The sequence below is a fragment of the Bubalus kerabau genome, chromosome 2 (assembly GCF_029407905.1).
Source record: "Bubalus kerabau isolate K-KA32 ecotype Philippines breed swamp buffalo chromosome 2, PCC_UOA_SB_1v2, whole genome shotgun sequence".
In the NCBI taxonomy this organism is placed as follows: Eukaryota; Metazoa; Chordata; class Mammalia; order Artiodactyla; family Bovidae; genus Bubalus; species Bubalus kerabau.
In genome coordinates this window covers 176,272,402-176,285,454 of record NC_073625.1, presented here as the reverse complement: position 1 = coordinate 176,285,454, position 13,053 = coordinate 176,272,402, and the positions used below count along the sequence as shown (strand labels likewise).

Below are 13,053 nucleotides of genomic sequence, written 5' to 3'. Positions count from 1 at the left end.
GGACCTCAGTTAATCTCTTCCAGTTAGCAAGTGTTCAGGCCATAACCTGAGGTTGTCGAATTCAAATTTAGTATTACCTGGGATCTGATCCATAAATTATAATAATTGGTTCTTTTTCGGGAGACACAGGCGGTAGCGAAGTCATAGGTTGATTTGTTCTAGGTAATTTGTCCACATGGGTGAAAGTGGAAATCCCATCATCTGTGGTTTCCTATGGCCTCACTTGATAAGATTGAAATTTCTCAGAGATTTTTGATAATGGAGGTCTGGTGATGGATGGCATGGTGGTGGTGGTTCAGTTGCCAAGTTGTGTCTGACTCTTGCGGTCCCATGGACTGTAGCCTGTCAGGCTCCTCTGTCCATGGGATTCTCCAGGCAAGAATACTGAAGTGGGTTGCCATTTCCTTCTCCAAGGGATCTTCCCAACCCAGGAAATGAACCCAGGTCTCCTGCATTGCAGGCAGATGATTTACTAACTGAGATATGAGGGCAGCGTGATGGATGGCATAGAGAGCGATCAGTAAGATTAAGGACAGTGACTATTATTTGGGATAATCTAAGAATGGTGTTTGAATGGGTATGTTTTGACCTAACACTTGTAACAAGGAGGGAAGCAAAAAGAAAAAGGGCCAGGATGAGTGGATAACACCCGGGGTTATAGAAAAAGAGAAAAGGATTGATTATAAGTAAGCAAAACACAAAACAAAACAGGAATTAGGAGTCTTGGTCTCATGTCTTGGGCAGAAACTGTGGACTGTCTGAGATTACCTGTTTGTTCTGAAAGTCTTAAGTCAGCTGTTTGCTTCTATTTTTTAACATCCAGCTATAATTTTAAAATGAATATTTTATAAGTTTAAGGTATACAACTTAATGTTTTGATATGTATAAGGGTGAAATGATCACCACAATCAAAGCAATCAAAATATACATCATCTTGCATAGTTTTTTTTTGAAGAGGGTGAGGACACTCTTAGTAAATTTCAAGTACAATTGGATTTAACTAGTTGTGGAATTGAAAATATTAAAAAAATTCCAGAAATTTCCTAAAATAAAAACTTAAATTTGCCATGCTCCTGCAACTGTTTACATAGCATTTACATTGTCCTGGGTACTATACTTAATCTAGAGATGACTTAATGTATATTAGATGACTCATTATGAACTTGAAATGATGTTCAACATCACTAATCATCAGGGAAATGCAAATCAGAACCCCAGTGAGATATCAGCTCACACCTGTCAGACTGGCTATCATCAAAGTGACTACAAATAACAAATGTTCATGAGAATATGGAGAAAAGAGAACTCTCCTACACTGTTGGTAGTAATGTAAACTGTTGCAGCTACTATGGAAAACAGTATGGAGTTTCCTCAAAAAACTAAAAATAGAGCTACTGTATGATTCATCAGTTCTAATCCCAGGTGTATATCTGAAAAAAAAACAAAAACATTAATTCAAAAAGATACATGCACCCCAATGTTCATTTTATTGTTGTTCAGTTGCCAAGTTGTATCAGACTCTTTGTGGCTAAGGATGATGCATGTTCATGGCAACATTATTTGCTTTCCATGACAAGGTATGGAAGCAATCCAAGTGTCCATCAGTAGATGAATAGATAAAGAAGATATGTATATATACACATGCATATACAAACATATGTATATATACACAAGCACACACAATGGAATATTACTCAATCAAAAAAAAAAAAGAATGAAATTTTGCCATTTGCAACAACATGGATGGACCTGGCATGTATCACACTTAGTGAAAAAGTCAGAGAATAACAAGTAATGTATGTTATCACTTATATGTAAAATCTAAAATAGTAAAATGAATGACTATTACAAAACAAAAACAGACTCACGTATATGAGAAAAAACTAGTAGTTACTGGTGGTGTTAGGGAAAGAGTTACTGATAAGATAGTGATAGAGGATTAAGGGGTACAAACTACTATGTATAAGATAAGCTACAAGTATATATTTTAAAGTAGGGTGAATGAATAATAGCCAATATTTTATAACAACTTTAAATGGAGTATAGTCTATGAAGAATTTGAATTACTGTTTTCCCTCTGAAACTAATATAATGTAAATCAACTGTACTTCAAAAAAAGATTAATACATCTTCCATGGGTTAAAAACAAACAGAAAAAAAGAGTTATTACTTTCTGTAAATATAATTTGATTGTGTATATTAAAATTTTTTATTTTATATTGGATTATACTTGATTTACAGTGTTGTGTTAGTTTCTGCTGTACAGCCAAGTGAATCAGTTATATGTATACATATATCCACTCTTTTTTAGATTCTATTTCTATATAGATTATTAAAGAGTATTTAGTAGAGTTCCCTGTGCTGTACAGTAGGCTCTTATTACTTATCTATTTTAATATAGTAGTGTGTCAGAGAAGGCAATGGCACCCCACTCCGGTACTCTTGCCAGGAAAATCCCTCGGACGGAGGAGCCTGGTAGGCTGCAGTCCATGGGGTTGTTAAGAGTCAGACACGATGGAGCGACTTCACTTTCACTTTTCACTTTCATGCATTGGAGAAGGAAATGGCAACCCACTCCAGTGTTCTTGCCTGGAGAATCCCAGGGATGGGGGAGCCTGGTGGGCTGCTGTCTATGGGGTTGCACAGAGTCGGACACGACTGAAGCGACTTAGCATCAGTAGCAGCAGCAGTGTATATATGTCAATCTCAATCTCCCAGTTTATCATTCCCCCCTTTCTCCCTTGGTAACTATCAAAGTTAGTTTTCTACATCTGGATTCTATTTCTGTTTTGTAAATAGGTTCATTTGTACCATTTTTATTACTGTAGATTTTTAACATTTCTTGAAATCAGAAATTTTGATGCCTCCAGCTTTGTGTTAGTTCAAGATTTATTGTACTGTGTTGAATAAAAGTGATGAGGATCAGCATCTTTGTCTTATGTGGGATCTTCCAAGAAAAGCTTTCAGTTTTTCTTCATTGTTTATGATGTTAGCTGTGCACTCTTATCTATAGTCTTTATTGTGGTAAGATAGGTTGGTTCTCCATTTATATTATTGAGATTTAAAAATCATGAATGGATGTTGAACTTTTTCAAATGCTTTTCTGCACTTGTTATAATCCCATGGCTTTATCTTTCATTCTGTTAATGTGATGTATCACGTTGATTGATTTGGATATGTTGAACTATCATTGCATTCCAGGGATAAATCCCACTAGTCATAGTATACAGCCCTCTAAATGTGTTGTTGAAGTTAGTCTTTTATTGAGGATCTTTGCAACTGTATCCATCAGGGATATTGGCATGTAATTTTATTTTTTTGTGGTGTCTTTGTCCAGCTCTGGTATTAGGGTGATGCTAGTCTCATAGATTAGTTTGAAAGTATTCCCCCATCTTCTGTTTTTTGAAAAAGTTTAAGAATGATTGGTGACAATTCTTTGAATGTTCAGTAGAATTTGCATGTGAAGCTGTCTACACTGGGCTTTTCTTTGTTACGAGTATCGATTACTGATTGAGTCTCCTTATTTGTTATTGGTCTGTTCAGGCCTTCGATTTCTCCCTGATTCACTTTGGGTGTGCTGTGTGTTTCTAGGAATTTATTCATTTCTTCTAGGTTATGTAATTTGTTGGTATATAATTATTTGCAATAGACGTTTGAGGTTCTTTTTTATTTCTAAAGTATTTATTGTAACATCTCCTCTTTTATTTATGATTTTGTTTATCTGAATCTTCTCTCTTTTTCCTTTGTCAAGCTCAGGGTTTGTTGATTTTGTTTATTTTTTTAAAGGAACAACTGAGTATTGTTGATTTTTTCTATTGTTTTTCTATTCTCTATTTGATTTATTTTTGCTCTAATTTTATTATTCCTTTCCTTCGTCTACCATTGGGCTTTGCTCTTTTTCTGGTTTTTTAGGTGTGTGAAGTTGGGACTATTTCTTTGAGAGCTTTCATTTTGGTGCAGGTGTTTATTGCTATAAACTTTTCTCTTAGTACCATTTTTTGCTAAATTTCATAAATTTTGATATGTTGTGGATTTATTTTCATTTGTCTTGAGGTATTTTTAAACCTTCGTTTTGATTTCCACTTTGACCCATGACTGTTTAAGAGTGTTTAATTTTGTTTTGATGTATTTGTAAAATTTCCCATTTTCTTATTGATTTATAGTGTTATTCCATGATTGGAATGATTTTCATCTGCTTAATTTTTTAAAGACTTGTTTTATGACTTAACATTTGATCTATGCTAAAGAATGTTCCATGTGTGCTTGCGATGGATATATATTCTGCTGTTGGGTGGAAAATTCTGTATATGTATATTAGGCCATTTGGTCAATAGTGTTGTCCCTAGTTGCCGTTTACTTATTAATTTTCTGACTGGATGGTCTATCCATTATAGAGGTAGAAATATTGAAGTCTCTTACTATTATTATTTACTATCTATTTCTCTCTTCAGATCTGTCAATGTCTACATTATATATTAAGGTGCTTTGATGTTGGGTGTTTTAAAAATGTCTTTTTTTCTGACACAGGTATAGCTACTCCTGTGTCTTTTGATTACCATTTGGATGAAATATCTTTCAAATCCCTTTACTTTCAACTTTTGTTAAGAATTTCCTTAAATCTAAGATGAGTCTCCTATATGCAACTTACTGTTGGGTCTTATTCTTTTATTCATTCAGCCAGTCTGTCTTTTACTTTTAATTAGGGAGTTTAGTCCATTTACATTTAAAGTAATTATAGAGATAAGGACTTACTATTGATGTTTTGTTAAGCGTTTTCTGTTTTTGTAGTTCTCTTCTTTTTGTCTTGTCTTTCCTTGTGGTCTGATAATATTTTTGTAGCAATGTGCTTTGATTCTTTTGTATCTTTTGTGTATCTACTGTGTGTATTTTTTTGAGCGTGTGTATGGTTACCATAGTGTTTGTGTTGAACATCTTATAGCAGTCTGTTTTAAGCTAATACCAATATAAATTCAATTGCTTGGAGAATGCTATACTTTACCTTGCCCTCCACTTTATGTAATTGATGGCAGATATTACTTTTTTCTATATTGATTTTCAATAACAAATTTCTGTGGTTATAGTTTTTCTTACAGTTAATGGTGAAATTTATACTTTCAAATGTTTTTATGTGACAGCATATTTTTCATTTTAACTTAAAGAAATTCCTTCAGCACTTCTTATAGGGCAGTTCTAGTGGTGATGAACTCCTGCAGATTTTGTTTGCTGCTGCTGCTGCTAAGTTGCTTCAGTCGTGTCCGACTCTGTGCGACCCCATAGACGGCAGCCCACCAGGCTCCCCCGTCCCTGGGATTCTCCAGGCAAGAACACTGGAGTGGGTTGCCAGTTCCTTCTCCAATGCATGAAAGTGAAAAGAGACAGTGATGTCGCTCAGTCGTGTCCGACTCTTTTCGACCCCATAGACTGCAGACTACTAGGCTCCTCTGTCCATGGGATTTTCCATGCAAGAGTACTGGAGTGGGGTGTTTGGGAAAGTCATTTTTCTATCCTTCATTTATTTATTTATTTTTAAAACTTAAAAAAATTTTTTTGAATTTTTTAAGCACATAGCTGATTTACATTGTTGTGTTAATTTCAGGTGTACATTGAAGTGATTCAGATATCCATTTTATACATATATATACATATCTTATTTTTCATGTTCTTTTCCATTATTTTTAAAAATTAATTAATTTATTTTAATTGGAAGCTAATTAATTTACATTATTGCAGTGGTTTTTGCCATACATTGACATGAATCAGCCATGGGTGTACATGTGTTCTCCATCCTGAACCCCCCTACCACCTCCCTCCCCATCCCATCCCTCAGCGTCATCCCAGTGCACCAGCCCTGAGCACCCTGTCTTATGAGTCGAACCTGAACTGGTGATCTATTTCACATATGATAATATGCATGTTTCAATGCTATTCTCTCAAATCATCCCACACTTGCCTTCTCCCACAGAGTCCAAAAGTCTGTTCTTTACATCTGTGTCTCTTTAGCTGTCTTGCATATAGGGTCATCATTACCATCTTTCTAAATTCCATATATATGTGTTAGTATACTGTATTGGTGTTTTTCTTTCTGACTTACTTCAGTCTGTATAATAGACTCCAGTTTCATCCACTTCATTAGAACTGACTCAGATGCATTCTTTTAAATGGCTGAGTAATATTCCATTGTGTATATGTACCACAACTTTCTTATCCATTCATCTACCAAGGGACATTTAGGTTGCTTCCATGTCCTGGCTATTGTAAACAGTGTTGCGATGAACAATGGGGTATCTGTGTCTCTTTCAATTCTGGTTTTCTCAGTGTGTATGCCCATCAGTGGGATTGCTGGGTCATATGGCAGTTCTGTTTCCAGTTTTTTAAGGAATCTCCCTACTGTTCTCCATAGTGGCTGTACTAGTTTGCATTCCCACAACAGTGTAAGAGGGCTCCTTTTTCTCTACACCCTCTCCAGAATTCATTGTTTGTAGACTTTTTGCTAGCAGCTATTCTGACCAGCGTGAGATGGTACCTCATTGTGATTTTGATTTGCATTTCTCTGATAATGAGTAATGTTGAGCATCTTTTCATGTGTGTGTTAGCCATCTGTATGTCTTCTTTGGAGAAATGTCTGTTTAGTTCTTTGGCTCATTTTTTGATTGGGTCGCTTATTTTTTTGGAATTGAGCTTCAGGAGTTGCTTGTATATTTTTGAGATTAATTCTTTGTCAGTTGCTTCGTTTGCTATTATTTTCTCCCATTCTGAAGGCTGTCTTTTCACCTTGCTTATAGTTTCCTTCATTGTGAAAAAGCTTTTAAGTTTAATTAGGTCCCAATTGTTTATTTTTGCTTTTCTTTCCATTACTCTGGGAGGTGGGTCATAGAGGATCCTGCTAAGATTTACCTCAGAGAGTGTTTTGCCTACATTTTCTTCTAGGAGTTTTATAGTTTCTGGTCTTACATTTAGATCTTTAATCGATTTTGGGTTTATTTTTGTGTACGGTGTTAGAAAGTGTTCTAGTTTCATTCTTTTAGAAGTGATTGACCAGTTTTCCCAGCACCACTTGTTAAAGAGATTGTCTTTTCTCCATTGTATATTCTTGCCTCCTTTGTCAAAGATAAGGTGTCTATCAGTTCAGTCCCTCAGTTGTGTCCAACTCTTTGTGGCCCCATGAACTGCAGCACGCCAGGCCTCCCTGATCATCACCATCTCCCAGAGTTCACTCAAACTCACGTCCATCGAGTTGGTTATGCCATCCAGCTATCTCATCCTCTGTTGTGCCCTTCTCCTCCTGCCCCCAATCCGTCCCAGCATCAGAGTCTTTTCCAATGAGTCAACTCTTCGCATGAGGTGGCCAAAGTACTAGAGTTTCAGCTTTAGCATCATTCCTTCAAAGAACACCCAGGGCTGATCTCCTTTAGAATGGACTGGTTGGATCTCCTTGCAGTCCAAGGGACTCTCAAGAGTCTTCTCCAACACCACAGTTCAAAAGCATAAATTCTTCGGTGCTCAGCTTTCTTCACAGTCCAACTCTCACATCCATACATGACCACTGGAAAAACCATAGCCTTGACTAGATGGACCTTTGTAGGCAATGTAATATCTCTGCTTTTCAATATGCTATCTAGGTTGGTCATAACTTTTCTTCCAAGGAGTAAGCGTCTTTTAATTTCATGGCTGAAATCACCATCTGCAGTGATTTTGGAGCCCTAAAAAATAAAGTCTGACACTGTTTCCCCTGTTTCCCCATTTATTTGCCATGAAGTGATGGGACCAGATGCCATGATCTTTGTTTTCTGAATGTTGAGCTTTAAGCCATAGGTGTGTGTATTTATCTCTGGCCTTTCTATTTTGTTCCATTGATCTATGTTTCTGTCTTTGTGTCAGTACCATACTGTCTTGATGACTGTTGCTTTGTAGTAGAGCCTGAAGTCAGGCAGGTTGATTCCTCCTGTTCCATTCTTTCTCCAGATTGCTTTGGCTGTTCAAGGTTTTTTGTGTTTCCATACAAATTGTGAAATTATTTGTTCTAGTTCTCTGAAAAATACTGTTGGTAGCTTGATAAGAATTGCATCGAATCTATAGATTGCTTTGGGTAGTATAGTCATTTTCACTGTATTGATTCTTCCAATCCATGAACATGGTATATTTCTTCATCTATTTGTGTCATCTTTGATTTCTTTCATCAGTGTTTTATAGTTTTCTATATATAGGTCTTTAGTTTCTTTAGGTAGATATGTTCCTAAGTATTTTATTCTTTTCGTTGCAATGGTGAATGGAATTGTTTCCTTAATTTCTCTTTCTGTTTTCTCATTGTTAGTGTATAGGAATGCAAGGGATTTCTGTGTGTTAATTTTGAATCCTGCAACTTTACTATATTCATTGATTAGCTCTAGTAATTTTCTGGTGGAGTCTTTAGGATTTTCTATGTAGAGGATCTGGAGAAGGAAATGGCAACCCACTCCAGTGTTCTTGCCTGGAGAATCCCAGGGACAGGGGAGCCTGGTGGGCTGCCGTCTCTGGAGTCACACAGAGTCGGACACGACTGAAGTGATGCAGCAGCAGCAGCATGTAGAGGATCATGTTATCTGCAAACAGTGAGAGTTTTACTTCTTTTCCAATCTGGATTCCTTTTATTTCTTTTTCTGCTCTGATTGCTATGGCTAAAACTTCCAAAACTATGTTGAATAGTAGTGGTGAGAGGGGACATCCTTGTCTTATTCCTGACTTTAGGGGAAATGCTTTCAATTCTTCACCATTGAGGATAATGTTTGCTGTGGGTTTATCACATATAGCTTGTATTATGTTGAGGTATGTCCCTTCTGTGGCTGCTTTCTGGAAGGTTTTTGTCCTAAATGGATGTTGAATTTTGTTGAAGGCTTTCTCTGCATCTATTGAGATAATCATATGGTTTTTATCTTTCAATTTGTTAATGTGGTATATCACATTGATTGATTTGCAAATATTGAAGAATCTTTGGATCCCTGGGATAAAGCTCACTTGTCATGATGTATGATCTTTTTAATATATTGTTGGATTCTGTTTGCTAGAATTTTGTTAAGATTTTTGCATCTATATTCATCAGAGATATTGGCCTGTAGTTTTCTTTTTTTGTGGCATCTTTGTCTGGTTTTGGTATTAGGGTGATGGTGACCTCATAGAATGAGTTTGGAAGTTTACTTTCCTCTGAAATTTTATGGAAGAGTTTGAGTAGGATAAGTGTTAGCTCTTTTCTAAATTTTTGGTAGAATTCAGCTGTGAGGCCATCTGGTCCTGGGCTTTTGTTTGTTGGAAGATTTCTAATTACAGTTTTGATTTCTGTGCTTACAATGGGCCTATTAAGATTTTCTATTTCTTCTTGGTTCAGTTTTGAAAAGTTATACTTTTCTCAGAATTTGTCCATTTCTTCCAAGTTGTCCATTTTATTAGCATACAGTTGCTGATAGTAGTCTCTTATGATCCTTTGTATTTCTGTGTTGTCTGTTGTGATTTCTACATTTTCATTTCAAATTTTGTTGATTTGATTCTTCTCCCTTTTTTTCTTGATGAGGCTGACTAATGGTTTGTCTATTTTATTTATCTTCTCAAAGAACCAGCTTTTAGCTTTGTTGATTTTGACTATGGTCTCCTTTGTTTCTTTTGCATTTATTTCTGCCCTAATTTTTCTGATTTCTTTCCTTCTACTAACTCTGGAGTGCTTCATTTCTTCTTTTTCTAGTTGCTTTAGGTGTAGAGTTAGGTTATTTATTTGATTTCTCTCCTGTTTCTTGAGGTAGGCTTGTATTGCTATGAATCTTCCCTTCAGCGCTGCTTTTACTGAATCCCATAGGTTTTGGGTTGTTGTGTTTTCATTTTTTAATTTCTTTTTTTATTTCTTCTGTGATTTGTTGGTTATTCCAAAGTGTGTTGTTTAGCCTACATATGGTAAATTCAAAAAAATTGAAATCATGTCAAGCATCTTTTCTGATCACAATGAGGTAAGATTAGATGTCAACTACAGGAAAAAAAACTATTAAAAATACAAACATATAAAGGAGAGTTTTGCCAGGTAAAATATTATTGTTTGGCAGTTTTTTTTCCTTTGCATATATCATCATAGTTTTTCATGACCTATAATGTTTCTGTTGAAAAAACCCTGATGGACTTCTATGTTCATGACAAGTTGCTTTCAAAATTCTTTGTTTTGATAATTTAATTATAATGTGTCTCATCATAGACCAATCAGGATTTTTCAGTTTTGAATGAAGATACCTACTTCCTTCCCTAGATTTGGTAAGTTCTCAGCCATTATTTCTTTAAATAAGCTTTCTGCTCCTTTCTTATCCTTCTGGAACTCCCATTAAGTGTATCTTATTTCATGTGATGATTTCACCTAAGTCTCATATGCTTTCTTTACTCTTTTTATACTTTTTTTCTTTTTGTTTCTCTAACTAGATAATTTCTTTTTGATTATTTATTCTACATGGTTGAATCTTCTGTGAAGATCTGTGTTGAATTTTTCAGTTTAGTTGTCATAGTTTTTAGCTTTAGGATGTTGGTTTAAATCTTTTTTTAATGGTTTCTATTTTTTATCAAAGCTTTTATTGTATTTTTTCCAGATTTCATTTAGCTGTCTACCTATGTTCTCTTGTATCTTAATGAATTTCTTTAAGATGATTATTTTCAATTTTTTTTTGTCAGTTCATGGATTACCATTTCTTTAAGGTCAGTTACTGGAACTGTATTAGTTCCCTTTTAGTCTTGTCGTATTTCCATAATTCTTCCTTTTCCTTACACCTTTGCATTGAATTCTCTGCATTTGAAGAGGTGGAAAACTCTTCTAGTCTTTATAGATTGGTTTTGAAGGTAAAGACCTTCTTTTACTGGTTTCCTCTAATGATGGGAAATGACAAGACTGTATGAAGCAGAGTTGAAGCTGGATTACAGGACTGCTTTTAGGGTCTGCATTTGCGTCTATGGTCAGTGACCTGTTAGTGGGGGCACTGATGGAGTGACTTCTCCTGTGTCCCTTGGTGGATGGGGTTGGTGGGAGGACTATAGACAAATGGGGTTGGAACAAAGCTCAGTAAGGGATGGGAACGTCTTTTGAATGTGCAGCTGGTATTGCTGCTGCTGCTGCTGCTAAGTCGCTTCCGACTCTGTGCGACCTCACAGACGGCAGCCCACCAGGCTCCCCTGTCCCTGGGATTCTCCAGACAAGAACACTGGAGTGGGTTGCCATTTCCTTCTCCAATGCATGAAAGTGAAAAGTGAAAGTGAAGTCGCTCAGTTGTGTCCGACTCGTCACGACCCTATGGACTGTAGCCTACCAGGCTCCTCCATCCATGGGATTTTCCAGGCAAGAGTACTGGAGTGGGGTGCCATCGCCTTCTCCGGCAGCTGGTATTAGGTTGGTGAAAATGTAATTGTGGTTGCAGACCGTGAATTTTAAATCAATATGTCTAGGCTCAAACACATCTTTATTAATCAAAACAGGAACCATTACAATCAACACATTTTTGCCAAAGAGAAATAAGTTTGTTTATTCCTATAGCCTAAAAATCCATGCTTTAGGATTCGATGAACTCTTGGAAAGCATTTTCTGCATCCTGCTGGTTGTGGAAGTGTTTTATCTGCAAAAAGTTGTCAAGATGCTTGAAGAAGTGATAGTCAGTTGGTGAGAGGTCAGGTGAACATGGCAGAGGAGGCAAAACTTCATAGCCCAATTCATTCAACTTTTGAAGCATTGGTTGTGTGACATGCAGGTGGGTGTTGTCATGGAGAAGAATTGGGTCCATTCTGTTGGCCAATGACAGGCTGCAGGCATTGCAGTTTTTGGTACATTTCATCGATTTGTTGAGTATACTTCTCACATGTAATGGTTTTGCCGGGATTCAGAAAGCTGTAGTGGATCAGACTGGCAGCAGACCACCAAACAGTGACCCTGACCTTTTTTTGGTGCAAGTGTGGCTTTGGGAACTGCTTTGGAGCTTCTTCTCAGTCCAGCCACTGAGCTGGTCATCACTGGTGGTTGTATAAAATCCACTTTTCATCACATGTCAGAATCAGATTGAGAAATGGTTCATTGTTGTTGCATGGAAAAAGAAAAGGTGATACTTCAAAATGATATTTTTGATTTGAGATCAGCTGGAGAAGGCAATGGCACCCCACTCCAGCGCTCTTGCCTGGAAAATCCCACGGACGGAGGAGCCTGGTAGGCCGCAGTCCATGAGGTTGCTAAGAGTCAGACAAGACTCAGCGACTTCACTTTCACTTTTCACTTTCATGCATTGGAGAAGGAAATGGCAACCCACTCCAGTGTTCTTGCCTAGAGAATCCCAGGGACAGGGGAGCCTGGTGGGCTGCCGTCTATGGGGTCGCACAGAGTCGGACAAGACTGAAGCGATTTAGCAGCAGCAGCAGCAGCATGAGGCACCCACTCATTGAGCTTTTTAACCTTTCCAATTTGCCTCAAATGCTGAATGACCATAGAATGGTTGACACTGAGTTCTTCAGCAACTTCTCATGTAGTTGTAAGAGGATCAGCTTTGATGATTCTCTCAATTGGTCATTGTCAGCTTCTGATGGCTGGCCACTGTACTCTTCATCTTCAAGGCTCTTGTCTCCTTTGCAAAACTTTTTGAACCACCACTGCACTATACATTTGTTAGGAATTCCTGGGCCAAATGTGTTGTTGATGTTGTGAGTTATCTCTGCTGCTTTATTACCCATTTTGAACTCAAATAAGAAAATTGCTCAAATTTGCTTTTTGTCTAACATCATTTCCATATTCCAAAATTAATATAAAATAAACAGCAAATAATAAGCAAAAAATAAAGCAGGATATGCATATTAAAGTTACATATAACATAACCACATTTATGTAAGAATGTATTCCAAAATTAAATAACAAATTTCAACAATGCGAAAACCGCAATTACTTTTGCACCAACGTAATACCACACCGTAGTCAGTGCGTCTGCCACTGGGGCCTTCTTTGTAAAAGTACCCTCCCTGATCTTGGGCTCTGCTGGGGTTTCTCAGCCTTCTACCTAGTTATAAGGCTTCTAGAAAAAAACTTTT

General features: G+C 36.8%; 1 pseudogene; it reads right to left on the bottom strand.

Annotated features, from left to right (window-relative positions):
- Positions 1-11,453: 11,453 nt before the first annotated feature.
- On the bottom strand, positions 11,454-12,759 carry LOC129644999 (histone-lysine N-methyltransferase SETMAR-like; annotated as a pseudogene).
- Positions 12,760-13,053: the final 294 nt, after the last annotated feature.